Raw genomic sequence first — 26,042 nt, 5'->3', positions numbered from 1 at the left:
TTACCCTGAGGTGACACACAGAAATGTACTTGTACACAGACATCCACATGCAAAAAATCTCAAAAAAAGAACTTCCAGGCTCAACTGCAATAATTCGCTCCTATTTATTGCTCTTTATTTTACTTAAGCATGATTCTTACATCTTCTAAACTTACAAAGATGGGCAGGAGTCTGGAAAGAGAGGAGGAAAACAGAAAAAACAAACACCACAAACCCACAAAAAAGGAAAAGCATGTGATGTTAAAGCTCGACTTCTCACTACCATTAGTGCATCAACTGTCCTTTTCCCTCCTGGTTGTCTATTTTTAAAATAGAAAGCACAGATATTTAAATGCATGGATGTTATGGTGGAAAATGAAGTCACCAAATCAGTTTTTGACATGTGAAGAAGGGAAGAGATTTCCTCAGCTAAGAGTTCCTCAGCTTTTATGCTCAGTGAACACACCTGTATTTAAAAATTGACCCAGTAATTTGAATACTACAGAAGACCCAGATTTGCTAGAGGGGCTCACAGATGGTTGCACAACAGCTTTAAAAAGCTTACAACTCTTCCTCTATGGGCAAATCTCGGCTACCTAATCCCATTAGCAACAAACACTGAGATATCTTCCTTGAGATGCTGTAAACAAATAGCCTTTTAAACAGACAGGGTAATGCTAGAAATCCATTGAAATATTCTAGGGAGATTTTTTTTTTTTTTTTAAACTACTAGACACTGTGACAATCCTGGTCACATGGAGACTGAGAAGGACATCTTTGCGTTTTCAGCCTGAAGTTTGGTATCTGCCTTATCCCTAAATGATGACTGCTGACCGTAATATTCAGTCCTGATGTATTTAAAATACACTTTACAACTCCAGAGAGTCTTCAAGCTGCTGGACAAGCTGTCAGTGGATGCTAGACTTCAGCAGTAAGCAATAAGAGCTAGTGGAAGTGTGTAGTAGGTGTGGAGATTTCAATGGTAAGAGCATGCACTAAATTTAGGGAGCTAACGCTAACAGGCAGCGCAATCCACTTTTCCTAAGAAGTTATTCTTAAATATTTCAAAAAGACTCCGAAAATGGAAAAGCTAACCTCCTCAATGTTGGTAGTGTCTGATTTATAATAGATGCTGCAAACCCTTCACAAATGGAAACGTGCCATGGTTTTGTTTCTCAGCAGAGTGCTTATTACAGATTACTCCTGGGTAGGAACTTGGCCATTTAACTGAACAACTTTATTCAAAAAGGATTTAATATTTAAAATAAGAGCAACTGCCAATTTTTATCTCCTTCAAAAAGACAGGAGACACTGAATAATAATGACCAATCAAATCATGCCTTACACTTAGGTTTAAGCTTAAGAGAGACTATGCAGTCAATCATTTTAGCTTTTCCTGTGGCCTGCTGGAGAAAGGCAACACTAGCAGGCAGTTCCCAGCAATCATGAGTGGCTTCTGCACTGAGCAGACTCTTGGAAGGACCTCTCCCTTACTGTGTCTTCCTACATGGGAATATTGAGAAACCAGCTTGCAAATGATAGGCAATAGATGAGTAGACAATTACCTGTCTTTGTTTATAAAAAGTACTACTGGTGGAGTTTATGGAGGCCAGGGACCAAGGGGTGTTGTGTGTTCTTTGGAACACATATCTACCATGGTCCTTTCAACCAATGCCAAACCTCACTCCCAAAGTGCCCAGAATTAACCCTCCCACACTCCAGAGTGATGGGTGCCCTTTGTGCACTACCACTAATAGGTTCCCTGGGGGTCTCACTGAGATTACATCTTGTGATGACATTACATTTGTTAAAGGTTTGTGTGTTTGGCCTCTTCCACTGATTTATCATGTATTTAAAAAACAATCTCAAAAGTTTTAAATATTACAGTCATTCCTGTAATGCACAATAAATGCACATTGTTGTATGCTTTATGATATGGTACACTACATATAATAAATACACAATGTACACTGGCCTGTTGATGCACACACAGAATGACATTTTCACTTTATGCATGGTAACTGAGAGCCCTTATGAGGCATTTGTGTTACTGAAGAAACCCTTTCCCTTGTTAATGTGTGTGAGACTACAAGTGTGATGTGAGCTCCTGGTTCCTCTGCAGATACCAGACTTCCTTACCACACATTGCTAGAAACATTCAAATACAAAAATGTAATACCCATCCAAATAACAAGCACCTTGTTTTGGGAATATCACCTTTAAATCATGAATAGACTTCCCTAAGTCAGGACAAAGTAATTTTTATATTTTGTTTGCTGTCATTTCCCCCCCCCCCTTTTCTCTATTAATCTATAAGACCATGCCCTGTATACTACAGTAGAAGAGTTCAGTAAAATGAGATTCAGCCCTTATGGTAGTTTAAGACATGGTATCACCACGATACAACCAAACCTCTGCAGAAATGTATCCATGTAACACACATTAAATATAGTATATCACAACTGCACACACAATCTTTCAGCAGTGAAGAGATAGGCTGCCAAATCAAAATTAAGTTTCAAACAAACAAGATGAGGCATCTCAAGTCTCTAAAGAGTTTTTTTTCTCCATGTGGGCTTTCATGGAGTATGTCAGACCACTTTAAGCACCCAATTAGGAGTATTAACAGAACTGTTAATAATATATTTAGAAAACACCAGAAGCCAAGTCCTAAAGTTTTTATTTTTTAACTTTACTTGGTTCTTCTTCGGGAGAAATAAAAAAAAACAACAAACCAACAAGAAAATGACCCTCAGAGAAAGATTTATCTGAGGCAGAAAGTCAGAAAAGTGAGTCTGGACATCAAGCCTCAGCTCCAGAAAAATAAAAAAATGGAACATGAGGATGGGCAATAGAAGCAGGGTCATATGAGAGTGTTCTTTTCACCTCCATGCAAACTAGGGAGCACAAGATTTTTTGCAGTCTGTCATTGTTACAAACCTCAGAACCCATAAGGCTGTATTTAAACAGTATTTGGTAGGACCTCAGTGCCCCTGAGTTTCTCAGGCCAAGTCACATCCACACCGCAGAGGCTACAGAGTCTATTCAAAATCAGCATTTGCACATAGTTAAAGGAACCAAGTACTCCTGCATGCCTAAATTGCCTCAGGAATGGAAGATTCCATAATCGGCCCATGCATCCTTCCTCCCTTTCCTCACACTTTCTAGGAATTTCTTGGTTGCTTTTACCCTTTCCCCTCCCACCCATTTTCAACACACACACACACTCATTTGAAGGTCCGTTTTTTCTTCCAGCCCAATTTAGAAGAACCCCTACTACCCTCACAAAAATATATGTTCAACTCACATTTGAGATAGATCTTAGCCTAGAAGTGACATTTAATTTTGTCAGCACTGTAGGATCCGGTTTCTAAAATGTAAAAATTTCCTCTCATTCAGGAAACTCTAACTTTCAGCACTTCCTTTAGCCTTGTTCCTTTTGGCAGGGCTATTGGATACATGCCAGCCTTGCCAAAACACCACAGTTATGCTAGGCAAGTCAACTTTCAAGCCATGAAAAAGCTGTTAGTTACAGTTTATCTGTGGGGCAAGCAGTTTGTTGCAATACTAACAGGTGAAGAGGTTATGCAAGGGTTGTTTAATCTCCTGAAGCATTTCAATTAAGAAAAATAAAGGAACCATAAATGGTTTGCTTTGTTAATTCTTGCAAATGTATACACATACATATCAAAATATTTGCCTTTATGGGACAGATTACAAAAACAGTGCATGTACTATTTTGCAGTTAATCAAAGCATTCAGCTGCAAACACTGAAATTCTTATACCAATATGATTTGAAATTTGGCATTATTATTTTGGCAGTGTGTATCAGGTTTTAACATACAAAGGTACACAGTTCTGCGTGGGCAGAAAGGCTGTTACTTTTTTAAGGATTCCCTGGAGTTCCAGTTTCCTGAGCATATCGAAACTATTGATCCATGCAGTCTCCATGTCCATTAGATCAGGGCTGTATGTGCCCTGAAAGCTGACCAAATTCATCATTACAGCAGAACCAACTGCCTTTGAAATCAAAATGATTTTTTTTTTTTCTAACTTAAAAGAGAGTTTGACTTGATTTTCAGGAACTGAAATGGATCCAGAAGGAAAAATCAGACAAAAATTACATACAAAATATACAGACCCTCTATACAAAACAACAAACTCATTGATTTCTACATGATTTTGAACTGTCTTATAGTATAATCAAGTGTACATTATTAGAACAACATAAAATATGTATTTGAATCATTCATTCTTTAATTCTGGTGCTGTACAATAAAGAAGCTAGAGCCAAAATCTCACAATGAGAGATTAAAAAGGAGGGTAATATTATTAAGGGACCAAGGATGAAGTTTTGTCTATATCTGTAAGAATCAGGTCATGACTGGTTTGTTGTTTGTGGTTTTGTTTAACTCTTGCAAATAGTTTCAGTTTGATAGCTTTGATCATAGATCTCCTGCTTTAGATGGAGTATTGAGTGATGATGATGGGAGGGTTAGATAATGTCTAAGGACAGCATACCCAAATGCTCATGGAAGCACCCCTTCCTCTCCATTTTAGTGCAGTGAAACTCAGCGTGGGATAGGTCTTGTAATAAGAGAATTCCTCACAAAGATTTATAGCGTACAATATTTAAGTAATCAAAGCACATTTTGTTACTATAGTAACTATAATCCTTCGCACACAATATGTAATTTGTCTAAAATAATGCATGCTATGTGCATTCCAGATGCTGACAGATAATCTTCTCAACCTTCTTCTTGTCCTCGTGTTTAGAAAAATTTTCTTTTAATTGTTTAAAGGAGCATCTCCTTCAGAGGAGATGACAGGGACTGCCTATTTTGCTATAAAATCACTATATGATTTTGCATGCTCACTCAATTGGTTAATGAAATTCAGTATCAACCTGGACTGAGAGCATATCAGAACCTGAAAGAACCTGTGTGACTTGTAACATCAAGTATACAACATCTAGAGCCTAAGTCATTGTTTCTAATGTGCTTTTCATTATTATAGATTAGAAAGGTGCATTAAGGAAAAAAATGGAAAGCATTGGGAGCAAAGAACTGTATTTCATCAACTACAGTTGGCACTTTCTCAGAAGCATGAGAAAATTAGGAGCTCAAACTGGAAGAAAATAGTGCCTTACATAAGGGGAGACTACTGGGAAATTAGTGAGATTCTGAATTTAAAATGCTGTAGCAATTCCACAATTCCCTATGTGGATATTCTTATTTTGCATTAAGAGTGCTAAAGACATTTAACCAAGTCCAATGTCACACTATGATGCTTTAAAACTCTGTCTATACTGCTCCCCTGATGCAACATTAGCAAGGAGAAGCCATCACAGAATCCTTAGTGGGGCTGGAAAACCTGGGAACATGAGAAGTCACAAAGCTTTAAGACCCCAGTCTAAATTTTGCCTTGGCTCTCTTTCATGTCCTAGATCAGTGATCTCCAAAGTTGGGTGCACACAACCTAGGGAATGTGCAAGACAATCCATTGGGGTGTCAGAGGAAAATATTTGTTGTACCATTAATAAATAAGTAAGTAAAAATTGTAAATAGTGTTTAGTTAATATTTATCTCATCCTTTTAAATTTATATTGTTATGTATGTTCTAAAATGTACATGATGTATCAGTACAGTAGTGCATGTGTATAATTAATAAATAAATATACTTATATTGGGGGTGCTCATAGGGATGTATGAGCAAAAAAACATGGAGACCACTGTCCTAAACTACACACATTTTCAAAAGCAACATAGAAAAACAATGTTTTAAAGTGACCCAAGATGATTCAGATGCAGACTAAAGAAGAAATCCTTGTTTCTTTGCACCACTTCCACTGCTATGACAGGACTGTTCTCTGTACAAGCACAGTCCTAGGTAGTCCTTGGGGCTATTTAAAAACAACACGCAAAACCAGCTGGACTTATTTCATCCAAAAGATGTGTTTATTCTCATGAAAGTCTTTTTCTGCAGGAGGCAAACTTAACATGTGTGCCACAAAAATTGCAGGGATGCAAAGCTGTGAGGTTTAAGGAGGTCTCACAAGCTGTGCAGGATGCTTAAGGACTGCATGGCTGACAGTGGAATTTCCCCAAGTCAGCATAAACTGGCAACTACACGGATACTTCAGAAAGCAAATGGTGGCAATAGTTTCTGCTTAGCCAATTTAGTTATAGAAAACTATGTTTCAGAAACATTGTCTATTCTTGCTTGAACACAATTTTGCCATTGTTAAATAGGTAACCACTTTGGGAAATCTGATTCTGAACTTTTATCCTATTTGAGAACCAGGCCTTCAGTCCTTGTCTGAAAGGAAAGCTGTATGAGGAAGATGCACCAGAACTGGATGACTTTTTCACAAACAGTAAGACTGCTGAAAAAGAGAGTTTTGTTGAACAGAGATTTTTGTAAGAAATCAGATCAAACATTGCAAATATTCTTGGACAAAAAATCCCAAAGATGTTAACATGTTTGATTTAATTATGTCTTCAGCAATGCTTTGCTCTGTTCTGTAGGTAATTTTGAACCAAAGCAAGTACCTCCTCCTTTTTAGCCTCCCGTTTCAGAATAATGGCTCTTATTTCAAAGTTGTCTTCCAGTTTCTAGGAATGGAAATGTTTTCAAAACCTAAATACTGAAAAAGCCTAACATATTTAATACCATGTTGAGATTATTTTTTAATAGACCCAAGCACATGTATGTTCACATTATTAAAATTATCTTAGTTCAGCTTAAACCTTACCATAAATTCCTTGCACATTCTCAACATGGCCAAAATCCCACACCTCTAATATGTACCTAAAAAAGGCCCCATTTAATTAGTAATAAGAGCAGTTTCATGGGCTATGAATAAAATTCTGCAAGCTATTAGTTTTCCAGTGGATGATATTCACCCACAAACTTGTTTCAGTGGTCTCATGAGATTCCAAAGAACCCCTCTCAATGAATATCTGCTTCTTGCTGTGATTAATAATTGCAGAATCCATTTTATATAGGTCTTGAACAAATTCCTGAACAAAAAATTAACCTCTGGAGAACTTCCCATAATATACATACAGCAACCTTCAAAAATGGAAAAGGTATAATTCTGTCAAATGAAATATCTTCTGTTTTTCTTATCCTTGGCCTTTAAAATACCTTGGATTTCTGTAGTTTCATAGCACAGGTGAATACTGGTGTCAGGATAAATGAGCCTCATCAACATAATAGAATTTATGGGTCTCAGATGGGCTGTTGAAGAAAGATTCTCTGCAAGTATAGAGGCTCTGAGAAAAGCAATTGCACCCTGAGGCAACTTCAGCATCCCCAACTACTCTCTCTTACCTGGAGGGCTCCCTGGAAATTATTCCTTTTGACAGTCCATCATAACCCATGCATATATGGAACTTTCAAACAGATTTTAGTAATTTTTTTCTGCCTGCATAAGCCAGCACACTTTTTTTTGGAGTGTGCATATGTGTGTGTGTTGCATAAAGCATCTTATTAATTGTTATTAGTAGAATTGTTTAAATATTCCTTGGGTTAAGGCTGGTTCTGGAGCTCTTAGCTTGGCTTAAACTTCATTAACCACACTCCTCAGTATAATTTTAACCTATAAACCAATGTGGGGGAAAAGATTTTTTTTAAAAAAATATAAATATTTTAAATATACCAGGTATTAATGTTTTAACACATGCTCTAATGCTGGTCTTTTCATGTGGGTGAAAGCTATTCTGCATCTCAGATGTACATCACAAGGCCTTAATTGTCTCAGGTGGAGCCTACGTGGAGCAAGGACACAGTACCTTGCAGCTCCTGCTTTACCTAAACTTCTCCCAGGGTGCTCAGAATGGGGACAGAAGCTGAATATCAGGGAAAAGAGGGCTTCAGCAATTCTGCCCGCAGCATGACCACCCCTAAGGAGGCAGAGACAGGCTGAGTCTCTCCAAAAGGTGTTGCACTTTATCCAGCTTTGTGGAGGCTTCTGGTTCTGTGTTGTAGCAGGAGGTGATGATGGTGAGAAATGCCTACAGGATACAACTGGATATATGGGGCATGAAATCTTACTACAGCCACAGAGCATTAACGATATTTACTCTTTGTCTGTGTAAATTGGAAATAGAAGTTATGGGAAAAAAACAATCCACAGGCTTTTCCTTTTACATCTGTAGAAACCAAGCATAATTCCAGAGTAAACAAACACCATAATCATGGTACATAAGTGATTACAGGAATGAAGGCTGACCTTAAATATCCACTTTCATTTACATTTTTTTGATTACGTATGTGTTTCATGATTAATATGATATGCTAGTGATGTTATTCTGAGTAATTAGGATTCTACTGCAAGACATTAGTGGTGAGATTCTTAATGAGTTTTCAATGGGATAAAAAATAACCTCAAAATACATGCTTACAATTAACTTCTTGCTCTCGGTTGCTAATTCATTAACTAATTCTAAATGCCCATCAATACAAATATAGAAAAAATGCATTTGGGAAGGTGGTAAAGGAGGACATAGTAGTGGAAGTGAGGAGATCATGCTGTTTCCCTTGCTTGTACTGTGTAAGAACAAAAAACAAAACTTTTTCTAAAATCTATTTAAGTACAGGGACAGTCAGGATGTCATAGCACAGTGTGATAATCCTGGCGTAGACCCAGTTAAGTTAAGGACCCAAAGGGCCTCTTGTTTTGGCCTATCGTGAAATCTTATGTGGTATCTTTTGATTCTGATTTAGTTCTCCAAAGTCACAAAGACTTTGTCTTATTTTGCTTATCAGTATCAGCTGGGATTGTATCTAAGCAAAGTTTAAAAAGAAACGTACTGAGCAAAGTCAATTTTTTAAAAAAAAAATTACTAAAAAATAATACCTGAACCACATTGTAGACTGTAGCCTCTCAGAAACGGATTAGTTAATCAATATGGAATTCCAAGGCCAGATTGTGTAGGAAAGCTGGAAAACTGGTGGAATAACAGACATAATAATGAGCAAACAAACAAAAGAGTCAAAACAAAAAAACCCAAAACAACAACAAAAAAAACCCACAAAAAAATCCAACTACTCAAAACCAAAACAAAACTCCATAAAATGATATGACTACTTCTATTATTTTATTTGTCAAAGAGCTTTATTAAATATAGCTCATTATTTTCCATCCATGAGGAGCAACATGGAAATTAATTCCTACTTGAAGATACATCCTGCGTTGTTTGTCATTGCTACAGGGTGTATTCTTCATGTGGATCCTCCTGGATTATTTCAAATAACATTAGAAATCGCAACTGAGTAAATGCTATATGACTTGTATGCATTCCTTCCTAAAATTAAGTACATTGTCAAATAAACCTTTACACCTTGCACGAGATACTCAGATTTTAGCTCTAGGGGAAAATAACCTATGGAAACAACATGTTCTCCAGGAAAAGATAAAACATGGCCTAAAATATTGGCCTGCATCCTTAGGGAAAACACTGCAGTTCAGAAAAAAAGACTGGCACAACTTCTCCTTAGTCAGGAGAAGAGCATCAGACTAATCTACACATGTAACCTGAATCCTGCAGCAACACACAAGAGTGGCCTCTAATTTAAACTTTAGGTTTATGAAATATGCTTTATTACTCCTTTCTGACCGTTTAGTTAATAAGATGCTAAGCAGCAACTTCAGATTGACTTAACTGCTCCCAGCTATGTCTTGAAAAGCAATCACACGCATGCTATGCGCTTCCACTCCCCAAGGAGCCCTTCCATTCTATCAATGACCAATCTGAGTCTCCAGCATCAAAGTTCAACAAGCACAAATAATGTGATGCTGATAGATTACACATAAATTCTGGAAGTAAAATAGACTAGAAAATTAATAATGCGTAGCTTCCCTTCCCAAAAATCTCCCCGACCAATGACTTCTGCCTCATTGAACCATTAAGGCTGATTATGCCCCTTCTTCTGAAAACAAATGCATTTCTTAAAATGACTTTTAACTGTATCTTTCTTCAAAAGTAATACACATTTAGTTTTTCTTCTACACATGCATAAGAGGGACACCTCATTGTAAGAGGGACGCGTAAACAAAATAATACATTAAATATTACCAGCAGCCTTGCTTGACTGTTGTAGAAAGATGTAATAGAGTTAATGCAGTAATAGCGACACAGAATACTCAGTTGGCCTAGCCATAAGAAGCAGAGGTGTGGGATGCAAAAAAATTACATTAATAAACTGCCCACAGATATTGCATTATTTCCCTAGTGATTAAACACTTAGCATATTCCTGTTATCAACAAAAAATGAGTACATATATGTAGTCATTGTCCACACACATACACAAGACTTCTGTAAAAAAGAAACATTTTTCAAAAGTGATTTCTCTAATACACATATCTCCTCTCTGTAGTATTCCCAATAATGGATATTTTTTTAGCAATGTCATAATGTAGTCAATAGAATCTTTGTGCCTCTGAATGTGCCAACAGAAAATATTCTCATCTGAGAAAAGATGGGAGGAACCAATGCACACTTGCACAAGGACACGCAGATACAATTTTAAAACTACGTCTACATTAAGGATAATATGGTGACAACAGCTAAACCAACCAGCAATCTAAGCTGATTTAACTGTCCTATCATGCAAAATTGTACCCATTATAAAAGAGAAATCAAAGACAGTTGCTAACATGATTAAGCTATGGTTCTGTAGAGTCAGAAAATAGTGATGCATGAGCAATTTTCAAATTATAATTAAACAGGCAGGATGTATAAAGACACTGCTGACCTGAATTTAAAGTATCTGGCACTGGAACTGTAGTGGCATAGGTATTGATCCCAGGCTGCTTGATTATTCCTCAACAGCAACTTGCAAACTCCATTCTATGCACTATGTGTCTGCTGCAGCAAAACATGTGCTTTATTTCCAATACGGTCATCTTTGCTGAGGTCAATAGACTACTCACTTCACAAGTACCTTTCTAAATCAGTCCTGGAGGATTGGGCGCTTGGATTAGTGTTCTAAATATTCCCCTAACAGTTTCTCGCTAGTCAAGCAAATTTCTGTTCACTTTCATGGTAACAATAGCACTTAGAAAAATAGTGTAGTACTGAGGACATAATTTTCACTACATTACCTGATCTTTTACCTTTTGTCCTTTGTATCACTGCTTACGTATGCATGTTGTGTTACAAGATAAAATGCTTTTTCAACTGCAAATCAGAAAGTAAAAACATAACCTATATGGTTCATTGCTTGAAGTGAAATGAGTATCTGATCTATAAAATGAAACCCAACTTTAAGGTTAAAATTTTCAAATTTATTCATTATTGGTCTAATTCAGCTTACTCTTAAAAAAAAAAAAAAAAAAAAGGAAAGAAAAACTACTGTGATTTTCCCAATACTATCAATAACTACATTAAAAATAGCTTATAGTGTATCGTAATGTTGAATGCGCTGTGGACGGAGAAGATGCCTGATTAAGCTGATGCCTGATTAAGTTGATGCCTGACAGAAACAGAGAGCATTTAAAGTACAATTGTAAAATCTATGTTTCAATTCGATCTGTCATGATTCTAGATTATTTCCTCTATGCAGTTCTCAGTCCTGACCAGCCCTGCCTCTTTTTTAATTGTCCAGAGAGAGTTTAAATGTAATAAAAAGGGCAAGAAAAGGGCGATACCTCCTTTTCAGAAACCTTCAGCAATTCTGTAAATAATAGCTTCCAGATCCTACTGTTTGACTAGATTCATCAAAAGTCATCAACAATTTGGAGGTTGAATTCACATTTATTAGAGTCTTATTTAAAGACCAAACTTTGACCATTCCCCAAGATGACCTTCTGCCCTGTGTGCATCCACAGTCCTCAAATAACATAATGAATCTCCATAGCAGATTACTCTGGAATATACTCCAGAACAAAGACAGTGATACTGTGTTCCTCTTAAGCATGTATTCTGAAAAGCTGGGCAATACATGACATCTACATAAAATATCTGTGTCAGACACAGAGTAGCTGAGAGGGGGACAGCTAACAAAAGCTGAGCATTATGAGACGCATAAAAATGAAGCTTGTAACTTGGTCAATTTTGTCTTTCATCTTTGATGTGCTTAAAGGTTTTATTTTCATCCTGAGTTCACAACATCTATAACACCCAGTCAACATAAAAACAAACTACTTGTCATTAAATATTAAATTCCTTTAGGGGTAAAGCTGTAAGACTTTCATATCTTTTTGTTCTTTTTCAGCCAAAGCTAGCACTACTCAAGGCTGGAAAAGCATTCAGAATCCATAAATCCCAATGAAACTAATGAAAGTGAAACTTGAGAAAGGACTGTTTAAGTAAAGCCCTGAGGATGCAATTGCATGAGTATGCCTACATGAGACAACATAGTGTTATTCATAATGATCTGGGTTTTGCACCAGAGGAAAATCATAGAATCATAGAACCATAGCAGGTTTATGTTGGAAGGGACCTTTAAAGATCATCTAGTCCGACCCTCCTGCCATGGGCAGGGACACCTTCCACTAGATCAAGTTGCTCAAAGCCCCATCCAGTCTGACCTTGAACATTTCCAATGATGGGGCATCCACAACATCCACAACTGGGCAGCCTGTTCCACTGTCTCATCACTCTCATTGTAAAAAAATTCCTCCTTATGCCCAATCTAAATCTACCCTCTTTCAGTTTAAAACAGTCACCTCTTGCCCCATCACTACAGGCCTTTGTAAAACATCTTTCACCACCCTTTCTTTTAAGTCCCCTTTATATACCGAAATGCTACAATAAAATAAACCTTAGCTTCACCCACGTATTCCACTGGCAGGTGTCTTTCATCTACTTCTTGCCAAGGAGTCTTCAGCTGTGCCTGTGGAGGGGTGTCTGCCCTCAAAGATCCTGCAGTAACTCCAACCCCACTGTCTTGCAGACTGACAAGAAGCACTTTGCATCACCAGGGCTCTGTAAGCACATGCAGAGTTCCCAGGAGTCTCTCTGGAGACTTTTTTCTTCTGATTCATTGTTTCCATGCAAGTAGTATTTGCTAAGTTCACCTGATTCACACTCTGACTCTACCACCTGACAGATGTGAAAAGCAGAAGAATGAAAAAACTTCTTCACCTCTTTAGTCTTAACATAATGGGCTGGAAGCAACAGGCTATAAGGAAAACCAATACAAAAGTGATTGTGGCATACACCCAGCTATGTGTAATGTGCGCTTCCTTCAAAGGTATCTTGTTTATAACCCTTTGAGGCTTTAGGCTTTGGTTTTGTTTGGAAAATGCTCATATTTTACACATGCTTTTTACCCTATGGAAACCAGTGCAATTATAGTTAACTTTGCTAATTTTTTAATCTTCAGTTATATTCACTTACCATTTTCCTTCTTTTTAATATCAAATGAACCCTTGATGGATCAAAATTTTTACTTGGATGGTGTTACAGACATCACTTCTTCTGTTGTCTGTCCTACCATGCATCTACCAACCTGCTTGGGAAAGCACACTAAGGATTTCCAGAACGTTTAAGGAAGATTTCTTGAAGGTTTAAATATTTTGTATACTATAACAAGCAGCCCATGCATTGAACAGTATTGCCTGCACACATGTGTAACTTAGATTCCTCAGTGCTTTCTTAGCTTTTGACAAGTACTATATGTGGCTTATATACAAACTGTTGTCATAGACCTGCTTAGCAGTGTGTTACGTAGCTGTGCCCTGTGTGCAGTGAGCCACAAAGAGAATTTTGTTGTCATATTGGGTAAACGCAGGCTTGCAGCTTTCTGGTGTGGCATTCTGCGGTGAACTTCCTGAAATATCATGTCTGTTAACACACCTTAGCAGCTGACTATCTGGATCCCTTTGACTTAGCCATAACACATTTACTTCTATTTCACTATGACCTTGCTAATATTTCTGACAGAAGCTCAGGCATCAATAATATTGCATTTGACAACCTTTCTTTTTTATTTTCTTCCTGCAGTAATGTACTAGAAATCTGTTCCCTTATACAATAGGGACACATGGGTTTTTTTATTCTGAATATGATGCCAATGGGGCCTAGCATCATTTTCTCAATTAATACATGATAGCTGAGGTAGACAGCCTTGTAAACAAGGCTGGTGCAGCAGACAGCAGACAGAGTAGCCTTTTGAGAACAATTTTTGAAGGATTCTGTCAGAAATGAACAGTAGAAAGGCACAGGCTGTTATTATAGCTGTATTAAACATGATGAGAGATTTAAAACTTAGTGATATGCTAATAGTTTAATAATTTTGTTACTGGTCAGCAACTACTGTACAAGACCCGAGGATCCAATTTAGTACAAGCAACACAGAAGCATTATCTTCTGCAGGCACCGCTAACTCTCTGAGTGTCTAATAAATATACAGTGTCCAGAAAGAGAGAATATAGCTTCCAGAGTACAGGCAATCAATTATTGTAGACAGTAAAAAGCACATAATATATTGCTTTGATAGACACCTTTTTAAAAAAAATAATAATGCAACTTTTAACAAAATATGAGGCTGAGTATTATTTCACCTCATGCGATCTCATATGAAGATACACCCAGGCCTGGATGGGCAAGCAGTTACCGAAAGAAGCAGGTATAGTTTTAAAAGAAATCAGACCCAACTCATGGAGTTAGCTAAGAGCCAGAACACAACATATTGAACTTTTATATTGTGAATTCTAATGTTCAAACTTTTTTGTACACACCTCCACTGATTTTCAAAACCCTCGTTGCCTTCAGCTATGAAAGAAATGCCAGTCAGGTACACTTAAAGGAAAGACTCATAGTTCATTCTAAATAGCTGCTAACGCGATATGGGTACATGCATGAGATTATTAAATTGCAGCCACAGTGTTTGCATGTCATAGCTGGAACATCTCTCTGCAGTACTGGGTCATGAGAAGGTTTGTACCAGGCCATAGCATTTCTGTTTGTGAGAAACCTTAACCCAGCATACTTCTGAAAAAAAAGAGACAGTACCAGTGTTCCCAGCACATAAATAAGCCTTCTCTAAAAGTACTGGGAATACTAATGACTTCAGTGCTACATGGAAAAGCAGGAGATAGGATTAAGGTCCTCCTACTTTCCCATCCCTTGGTAGATAAACCCCACCTGTATACCTTAGCACACGTGTTACAGAAACGCAAAGACAGATACCAGGTTTGCTGCAAGCACTCTTTATGCATTTTAGATGAAAGCTGTTGAATACATATAGAATGACTTCATGGAAATGTTACTGGAACCAAATTGCCTTTCCTGCAGGAGGTGATTCTCACCACTGGCTGCAAACACACTTCCTGGCTCAAGGGCTTTCTAATTCTCTTTTGCCATGACCTTACTACTCAAGCCAGACTCAAAACTCTCACTATGCCACATGAAAATCCAACCTCCTCCCCAACAAACCTGATGCATTGCCTCTCTGGCCCTGCTTTTGGATAAAAGTGCTACTGTTTCATGTCAGCTCCAAACTTGCAGAGATACATCAGGGATGCTCCAACCAGACTTGCCAACTGGAGCCCTTTAGGTACAGCACTGCCTGATTTCCAGAAACAGAATGGGTACAAGCAATAGATAGGCTTGAAGACTGACAAGCTTCTAAGGACAGCAGAACAAGTCTGGAGGAACCCAGCTGATGAAAAGGTAGGCACTGACAAGGTGGAATGGAAATTTTAATAACTTCATTCTGTGACTTTTACACTGAAATTATACCTAAGACTTCCAAGTATACTTGAAAATACTAGTAAGATAATTTCAGCCCTTGACTTAATTCATTTAGAATTTCCCCTGAATTATTTTCAGTTACACTAGAGGTATTGCTAAGGGGACAGCATCCTCATGTATGTACTTTCAAAAATAACCAGGATGTTCTCTGTGTACTTCTACTTTGGTTAGAGTCTAAAATTTCCTATTTCTTTCTCTTTTGACAGACACTGTGTCAGGAAATACACTGAAATAACTTAGGTGGAAAAAACAGACCCAGGAAATTTTAGTGGGTAGCAATACTCACAGCAATACACTAATAGTAACATTTTTTCTCAATACATATACATTGCCTGCATATATTTAAAAGTCTGCATGCACACACAGTCATACCACTTACATAATTAGCCATGTCCTTGTGTTACTTTTTTTTTTTTTTTAATCATTTTTGACCTGATGTCACTAAGTGACTGATTAGTCATAAGTACTCTGTCCCCTCTAGATATTATTGTTTACTATGATGATTGTCTGGCTGAGATGACATGAACCACATGTGTTTGGTCATTATATGATAGTTGACATTGAAGGCCAACACTTAACTAGAATTCTAGAGGGTAAGGTTTCTGCCTTGATCATTAATTTAGGATATAATCTGGGGCTGCTCAATTATATTGTCTGTGCCCAGCTTCTCTATTGCAAAGGCAGGATACAGCACTATTGAAAAACTGTCAGAGTGCCAATTCATGGAACCGTAGTGAGTACTAGGACCTGAAAAGCCAACTATCAACGGTGAATCAAAAATCTGCAATTAATTATGGTTTCAGTAATACCATTAACAGCAGATAAATACTACAAGTAGGTCACGCAAATAATAGCCAATGTCTCACAAAATCCCAAACGCTATACTCAATATAATTCTTATTTCAGATAAAAAGGGATTGAGCAGAGAAGCAGATCAGAGCCATGCAGTGATGCAGTGATTTTGTGTGGTCATAAACACAGAATAGCAGTGATAAAACAGGATCCCACAAGCAGAGCAAGACTTGAGACAGTAAGAGTTTAAGTAAGGCTATAGTGATTGATCGCTGTAATTTCTGCTGACATGTTAACTCCATGATGTAAGACAAAAGAAAGAAAAATACTTACATTTGAGATGAATATTCAGCTATTCATAGAAACATTACCAGAAAGGATTGGTCTGTTCTGAGGACAATTGAAACCAAATTAATATCTCTTTCATGTTGAATGTTCTTGCTGCAGTTTTATAAGCTAATAAAAAGCTCTGTTTAAGCATTGTCTTAACATAAAAGGGATTAGTATGTGATCCAGAAAACACAAAAATCTAAACATGTGCTGATCAGCTTGTAAGCACACCAGCTTTTTAGCCACATTGTACATGTGCTAATGTTATGGCTGTTGCATACAAGCATCACATTATGGCCATAGCAGGTGATGGATCACATTAACCATATACTCCTCCACTTTTCATCCTCAGTTATCTTTTTTCCACTACTCACAACTTACTGAAATCTGTATAGCTGGGAAAATCTTCCATGTTACCTTCTGCAAAAAATGCATAGCTGGGAGTCCAGGAACCTAATCAATGTACGCTTTCTCTGTATTCTCTTTTTAATGGATTAAATAAATAAATAAATAAATAAATGAATAAATGTATCACGAAAAAGGAAAAATACAAGGCTTTGGACATTATTTGGATTTTTCCTCCCCACAAAAATGTATACTTTTTCAATGCAGAATTTTTAATATTAAGAAGATTTTGGCATGACAAAAAGTATTTTTTCTTGGGAACATCTTGCAAAACAAACTTACTGTAGGGGAAAGGTAGTTAGGTAGAAAGCAGTTGCTACAGTATCTTTCTTGGGTTTTGGCCCAGTTACCCTACATTTGGGAAAATGTAAAAGAACTGAATTGAAAACCCAGAGTAATTTTCAGGGTCCGTACCTCTTTGATAATGCAATAAATACAGAGTTGTTCCTGAAAACAGGCAGCGTTCTTAAATTTGCCATTTCACAGGCTGGAACACATGTTCCCTCCAGCATGCTGCAGTTGCACTGTAATGCTGTATACAGTTTATGATAGGTGAACTTCAAAGAGGTTACATATTTGGTTCAGATTAATTCAGACACAATGCTGAAAATTCAGACTTCTCTGATCCAGACACCAGGTTGATAAATCATTTCCTTCATAAGATTTACAGCATGTCCTGGGTTTAAATGGCTCATAAATTTCTGCTAATGCATTTCCCACAGTCCATGCAGAGACATGCAGCTTAAATGATTTTGACACTACACAGTTCAGGTACAGTGTTCAGGGGCTGTACACAAACTCTCCTTGGAGAAATCTGAAAAGCACCTGTTGAAACTCAGTATGAAAGGTCTTGCCCTCCCAGGAGGCAGAAATGTAATTTTAATGAGCTCTTAGTCCAAACAGAAGATGACACAAAATGATTTTCAACCACGATTATTCAAGATTGTCAGGTTGTGAAAGGATGAAAAAAAATTTACTCTTCAGAACTACCAGTCAGGCCAGTTTTGAGGTTAAGTCTCCTGGGAAATTTGAGAAGTGATTCAGCTTCCAAAAGCATTTATACCTGCCTTCCTTTGAACTAAGTATTTGCTAAATAGTACAGGAGAGTTATTGTCCACTGGGGAGCATGCTAAGATTGTCTAATTAATTTCTCTAGTAACCTAAACTAGATCCAAGTCCTTAGAGATGCAAACAAATCAAAGTAAAAAAAAAAAAAGTGTTCTCTCTCTTTTTCGCTCTCTCTGCCTCCTTTTTAAGAGAAATTATTTAAATTATGAGATACTATTTTAGGTCACTGATGGAAAGCTAAATTTAATCTTCACAGTTAATCCTTCTGTTAATCCCCTTTACAAGGCATGTTTTTAGCTTTCTCATTTTTTTTTTTTAAAGAACCTAAAATTGCTACATGCAAATGTTCTGCAATTTGGTACAGATTTTGCTTTTTTTTATTTTTTATTTTTATGGTATCTAACTACAGCTAGCAGTTGGATAAATTTGTAAAAGAAAATGTGCTAAATTTTTTAACCTCCGAGTTGTTCTTTTTTTTGCTGAGACTAAAAAATTATCCAAAATGAACATGAATTTTGCTTTTATATGGAATAGAGTATTGTTGTTTGGAAACACTGTCAGGTGGGGTTTTTTTTAATTACTAGTATGATGCACTGATCTCTATGAAATTCAGGAAAAAAACCCTCATATTAAGACATTCTAGGTTTTTTTGTAGCTCAAAAAAGCCATCACATTTACGCTAAAGGCTAGATCACACATCAAAAGAATAATGAGAAGAATTGCCTAAAGATCCAAAATAACATATGCCAAAATATAAGCCTTCCTAGACACTAGTGACTGATAATCCTTTGCAATTCTGCACAGCTGTTTCCACAGGCCCCTGTGTTGTCCCAGGCAGCTCTGCCACCTGGCTGATTTGCCCAGATTTATATCAGAGATGACACGTATTTATTTGATAGGAAGAAGGGCATCTCCAGAAAGTGGTGTAGACGGACAGTTGACTAACAAGATCACCACTGTGATCATCTGTGCATGCGCAGCCGAGGTGCTTGTGAATAACCTGCTGAAGCTGATCGCTCATCTTGAAAATCAGCTAAATATTTTTATTTTCACACCATTGCAAGTCTATTTAATTTTATATTAGCACAGAAACAGAGGAAATAGGAAAATGGTGTAATAAAACCTTCTTTTGGAAGAACCTCCGGATGAATCTCCAAAAGGCAGTCCTGAAGGGCCAAGGGGTCCAGGAACACTGGACATTCTTCAAGAAGGAAAACTTAAAGGAGCAGGAACAGGCCATTCCTATGTGCCAAAAAGACTAGCCCATAGGGAAAAAGGTCTGCCTGGTTGAACAGAGAGCTTTGGCTGGAACTCAGAGAAAAAAGGAGAGTTTATGACCTTTGGAAGAAGGGGCAGGCAACTCAGGAGGACTATAAGGATGATGTGAGCTATACAGTGAGAAAATTAGAAGAGCCAAAGCCCAACTAGAACTTAATTTGGTTACTGCAGTCAAAGACAATAAAAAATGTTTCTATATGTATACATCCACAGCCTTTCCCTTAGCCACTAAGTGTGTCATAGAAGGAGGTCAGGTTAGTCGAGCAGGACCTGCCTTTCATAAACTGATCCTGACTGGACCTGATCACCTGGTTATCCTGTGCCATGTGATCTGAAAGCAGTAACTCTTGCTCCTTCCACCCAGTTGGGCAGAAATGTTGATCTGCGTGAGGGCAGGAAGGCTCTACAGAGGGATCTGGACTGTATGTGTCAATGGGCCAAGGCCAGTTGTATAAGTAGGCTCAGTGCTGAGTCCTGCACACGGGTCACAACAGCCCCGCACAATGCTACAGGCTTGGGGAAGAGTGGCTGGAAATCTGCCCGGTGGGAAAGGACCACGGGGTATCGGTTGCCACACAGCTGAACATGAGCCAGCAGCATGCCCAGGTGGCCAAGGCAGCCAACAGCATCCTGGCTTGTACCCGAAACAGTATGGCCAGCAGGACCAGGGCAGTGATCCACTGTACTCACACTGGTGAGGCTACACCTTAAATCCTGGGTTCAGTTTTGAGCCCCTCACTACAAGAAATACATGAGCATGTCCAGAGACAGACAACGGAGCTGGAGAAGGGTCTGGAGCACAAGTCTGATTAGGAGCAGCTGAGGGAACTGGGGGTGTTTAGCCTGGAGGGGAGGAGGCTCAGGGGGGACCTTATTGCTCTCTACAGCTGCCTGACAGAAGGTTGTAGTGAGGTGGGTGTTGGTCTCTTCTCCCAGATAAGAAGTGATTACAACAAGAGGAAACAGCCTTAAGTTGCACCAGAGGAGGTTTAGATTGGATATTAGGAAAAATTTCTTAACTGAAAGAGGTGGTCAAGCATTGGAACGGGCTACCCAGGGAAGTGGTTGAGTCACCATCCCTGGAGATATTTGAAAGACATGTAGACTGGTGCTTAGGGACATGGTTTAGTGTTGGACTTGGCAGTGTTAGGTTAACAGTTGGACTTAATGATCTTAAGGGTCTTTTCCAACCTAAATGATTCTGTGTTTCTATGATTATAGTGTACATGTCAGTGTGATGAAAATTGTATGCAAAAGTATCTCTTAGGAATTTTCAGTTTCCTACCACATAATGATGTGTTGGAGATGGTTGAACCCAAGCAAACCAGGCTCCAGACTAAAGAGTAATGCTCCCATTATAGAATAGGAATGTTGTCAAATAGTTGAAGAATCCAGACATTAACCAAGAGCTCTACCCCAGGAGCAACCATTGCTTTTCACTGTCACAACTGTCATAGCAGTAAGAATAACAAGGGCCTTACTTGGCTTTTACAGTCAATGATGATGCAGCTATTCCCCCTCTCTAAGAAAAAGAGATGACTAGAAACATGTTGCAAAAACAACACCTGGCTTCCATCTATTTTTTCTAGATTATTGTATCATCCTTCTCACCACACTTTCTGAACAAATGGATAAGCAATATAAATAGCATTTATCACATGGATTTTGAATATTTTTTTTCTCCCCAGCCAGTCTGCAAAGAATCATATGCATGCAAAATTAGTTACCGTATGTTTCCATTTCTATATGTATATTCAAGTTGCAAGATACAAAATTAGATCTACTAGCTTTATGCCCTGAAAGAAGTATAATGGGGTTACTGGTGACTCTTCATTGCTGGAAGGAATTAATTTCCAAGTCTTGGCCCCCGGCCCGGCCAAGCTCTATCAGCAGCACGGGGGAGCTGTCCTCCTGCTGCACACCTACATCATACAAACTAGAAAACAGCAACAAGTTTGTTTTCTAGGACTGCAAATGAAACTGAAACAGCTGCACAAGAATTTCTTCCTTGTAATATAAAAATGGTTATTCTGGATAAGGCAAAGGATGTCTTTTAGACACTTTGTGTCTGATGGCCCAGGTGAGATTCTTAGGAGAAAAAAATACAACAAAAAACAAAACAAACCAAAAAAATCAAGATGTGAAAACAAGGGAAGCATGGAGCAAACGTTTTCCTTTACCTTCCCAGCACCCATTAATCAATGGATTGGAAACTCCTCAGCCAGAGTGATGCTGACACCATTGTTTCTCATGGAGAAGAATTTGAAGAATTTCCTCCTCTAAGATCTTGTCTCACTCCTTTTTCAAACCATTGATAATTTTAATCTTTGTGACAAATGAACTCCAGAAATAAATTATTGTATATGTTGTATGAAAAATTGCTTCCGTCTGTCTGTCTCAAAATTTAGAAGAATTCCCTGGAAGTATCCTAGTTCCTGTGGTATGCGGGGATTAGTAAAAAATCATTCCCTCTTTAATTCTTCAGTGCCATTCAAAATCTCTGTCCTTCCTCAACTTTTTCTTTTCCAAAGCATGAGTCCTAATTTATTTCACCTCCACTGGTAAAGATACAGGGTTTGATCTTTATTTGTCCTGACCACCCTCCTCTGTTATTTTGTTTTTCTTCTTCAGCTAATATATCTGATTTAAGATAATTGACCAAAATTGCACAAAGTATTGAAGAAGTAAGGTGTCTACAGAAAAGGATGATACTTCCTATTTTTTTTCCTCAATTACCTACCAAAAATACTTTCACATATAGCTAAAATTTGCTATGATTTAAAAATCTCTCTCCTGAGGGGTAGTAACTCATCTAGAAACCATTTCCACATACTTTTTTTAGTATTTTTTCATTGTATATAACTATGCCTTTACTACTAGTTGATAAAATAGAGGTGCACAGCAACCTTGGAGATGCTTTGCCTCCAGCTGCCTGTTTGGAAGGATACAGAGCTCCCAAAGTCACACGGAAATGTACCAGCTACGTGTGGATGTCTCAAATGGCACAAGACATCCATGTTTTGCAACTGAACTGAGTCATAACTACCATGCAAACCTGCTGCCACTCCGCACACTCTGTTTCAGCTGTGATTAAATAACTGTGTAACATCAGCAGAATTTGTCACCCAACTGTTCAGCTCCCTTTCGACTTACCATCACAAGTCCCAGAGCGGATCAGCAATGTGGGAATCCGCTCCCTGGTTGCCCTGCTGCTGGTCGGATTGGTGGGATGGGCTCTGGCTGTCCAGACCCTGCGCTGTGCCATGCTCCTGGCCCCTGGGACCCCCCCACCCCTTGCAGCACCCTGACACCAGGACTCAGGAGGGAATTAGACCATGCAACTTCCTTAAGAGCCCTCAGTCACTCTGCAACTCATTTTCAGTTGCCCGTGGCTTTTCCCTAGCCATCTTCTGAAGGGTCAGCTTGCCTTCCCAGAAAGCAAAAGGGTAGGTAGTTGGTCTAACATACCACCGCAGGGGAAAAAAAAAAAAAAAAAAAAAGAGAAATACATTAGACTGAGAATTATACATTTGATGGATATATTATGAATAAAATGCTGTCATCACTCCCTCGTATAATTACATTTTTAGCTGCTCATGTTCAGTACAGTAATGTCAACAGATGGCTTGCCAGCAGCACAGCTTGTTTAGGTTGCTGTGTGGTGACAATCAGGTCAAAACCTCAGCTTTTGCTCTTCGGTTTTGCAAGTGTCCCTCAATACTTTCTAGCTAATTTCAAAAGGAATTTGATTTGCTTCTTAGGAACCTACAGATCTCCAGTTACAATGCTGGATTTAATCTATAAAAGTCTGTGTGCTTCTGGCTAGGTTAAAATTTAAAGATGATCTGATGAGAAGGTTTCCCCCACCTCAACAGTGAAGATGCAGAAACCAAACACTCCATGATATTACACCTCTTCCAACAGATTCCTGCCTATGCATTTTGTGGCTATACGGTCAGCAGAGAAACACGGAATATCTAAACACAAGGATGCATAAGGCTGAGGTGATGTTCTTGCACAGATGTTTCACTTACCACAAACAATATACATCTTGCTGTGAGTTAAAATTTTTAAACAAAACCTAAAACTAACTGGACTAAAGACATTTCACAAATTGCATTTTTTCCAGTATTATGATGTAATTTGAAATATTTACAGCCAAACTAAAACATAATCAGCTGCACTATTCAGACTCATTTTTTTCACCCTATGCCAGCAAATTAATTTTAGTGCCTGTGCACACTAAAAAAAAAATCCCAATAATCTTCCCAGAATTTCCTTCCCTCTTTCTTTACACAAAGTACTCCATGTTGCTTTATTTCTGAGTGATTGTCAAAGATCACTGAAGGACATGAAAACAGATTGCGGTGTCCAGATTCAGACTGGTGTCCTACTTCTCCAGCGCAAAAGGTACAGAAGAGAAGGCACATCCTTGGGAGGGTATTGAGAGAGTTATCATTCCTTGTTGGTCTGAGTCTTTTTTGGGGGGGTTGGAAATAGCTAGACGGTGAAAATGGGGGCTATTGAAAGTGATTAATCAGACTAACGTTACCATATCAATCATACTAACATACAACAACAGTTGTTCATTTTTACATAGCTCTGTCAGTTTGTTTGAAAGCACATTACAAAAGAAGTCATTCTCATGTCCCCCTCCAACAGATAAATTGAAGCAATCTGGGTTACAAGGTACCTGTCTAATATCAGAATCAACAATAAAACTGTATTTCATGGATAATATGGCAGGGACCAACACCCTGAGCCACTTTTCCCCATGCACAGGGAAGACACCCCTTGAAATCTCACAGATTTCCAGATAAATTTGTGCTACTACATATTTATTAAAGATTTCATGTATTCATAATCACTTTAACATAAAGTTCTTTTCTGGATATCTGTAAGTCTAGAAACAAAGACTGTCAACCACAAAGAAAATCTCAGCCTCCCATACAGTGATCATCATGCCAGAAAGGACTGGCAGTGCAATGGGAATGAGGACAAAAACTGAATCTTGCCAGGCTAGATAAACTGTATGGAAAAAGATATACCACTATTCAGTAAGGACAAGATCAAGATTCTGTAGTAAGCACCACAAGAAAACAGGTAGCACATGGTTGAGTAACAGTTATGCAGTTCTCTTGGACTCAGAAAAGGTGTGAAACTATAAGGAGTCTAGGAGAGAACAGGAATGGCTGTGTATGAGAAAAGGCTGAAGAACAGAGCTGTTTACCCTAGAACAAATATGATAAGTTGTTGAACTCCTCCTGTCCTAAGGAGTTGTTCTTATAGCATTCTCCTTCACAGCAACAGAGAAAACTACCATTTTTCTATCCCTATATGAGTAAGAAACAGGGAGTTGAAAGTACAGGACATTCTGATATCATGAACAGAGTTTACATTACAAACAAAGTAAGGACAACAAAGCAACTGAATAAGCTTTCTGTAGAGAGAATTTCTGCAGAATTTTCCATCACTGCAAAAAAGCTTGGAAAAAAGTTTTCACTGAAGAAAAATTTAGATACATGCCAAGACATAGGTATACATTTCTGAAAAGGACCAGTGCTGAAGTGAATAAGTTACCAGCAAATCTTTAGCTGACAGGTTGCAAAGTCAACCAAAATATCATTGAAACTACTCAACCTTCACAGTTATTCTCAAGCCGCCTCCAGAAAACTCTCAAAGAGGAGAGCTGACTGCTTCTGCATCTTCACTGATGGTTTTGTAGACTTGTATGTAAATCTTTTATGATTTAAAATTTATTTAGGAGTACAATTAGCCAAGGTTATATTTAACACAAGAGTAAATATAATGAAATTAGCAAGAAAAGATTCATCATAAATAGGAGGAGGAGTCACGGCTACAGACAGCTGTGGCTGTAAACACAGCAGAGATCATAAATTAAATGCCAAATAAAGAAGCTTTGTAAAACACATTTTCACTACTCTTAAAAGCCACAACAGAAAGCAGTGGGTAGTGGGCTTATTTACAGACCCTGCAGAGCTCTCTGTATGACCTCTGATAACCTCTTCTCCAGCCTGGAACCTTCCCCCCCCCACCTGCCCCCCCATGCATTCAATCATGCAAGAGTGCCTGAGTGGGTTTGCTATGTTCAGATTATTAATTTAAATAAATCAGTGTACAGCATATTGCAGCTGGCCTCCTCAGCCACCCAACCTACTTAAGACCCATCAATTTGTAAAGAAGAGGGAACAGTAAATGTGGGATGAAATGAAGAGGTGTCAAGCAAATGTGTAATTTATTAAGCATAAACGTGTCTCTGTTTCTAATCTTAATTTAGAATTTTTGAAAAATAATTCAATGCTGTAACACAGCAGCTTTAATGCCATTGATTGGATATAAAGCTTCACTTTACTTGATGATTTTTGCATCTATGCTTTGTCCACCCCTATTCAGTAGCTTACCCGATTTACAAAGTTGGACTGCTAAGTGAAGGCCTTAATCAAGATGCCAGAAGAGTGTC

General features: G+C 38.1%; 1 long non-coding RNA gene across 2 annotated transcripts in view; it reads right to left on the bottom strand.

Annotated features, from left to right (window-relative positions):
- The window catches only part of LOC308062401, a 69,460-nt gene extending 43,418 nt beyond the window's left edge, over nucleotides 1-26,042 (bottom strand). For both annotated transcript variants that reach the window (XR_013927558.1, XR_013927559.1), the window contains exon 1: nucleotides 1-26,042. This exon is cut by the window's left edge and continues 3,051 nt beyond it. This is a non-coding gene — a long non-coding RNA (uncharacterized lncRNA).

The sequence above is a fragment of the Falco punctatus genome, assembly GCF_963210335.1.
Source record: "Falco punctatus genome assembly, chromosome: 4".
Taxonomy (NCBI): Eukaryota; Metazoa; Chordata; class Aves; order Falconiformes; family Falconidae; genus Falco; species Falco punctatus.
This window is presented reverse-complemented; position numbering and strand designations above follow the sequence as displayed.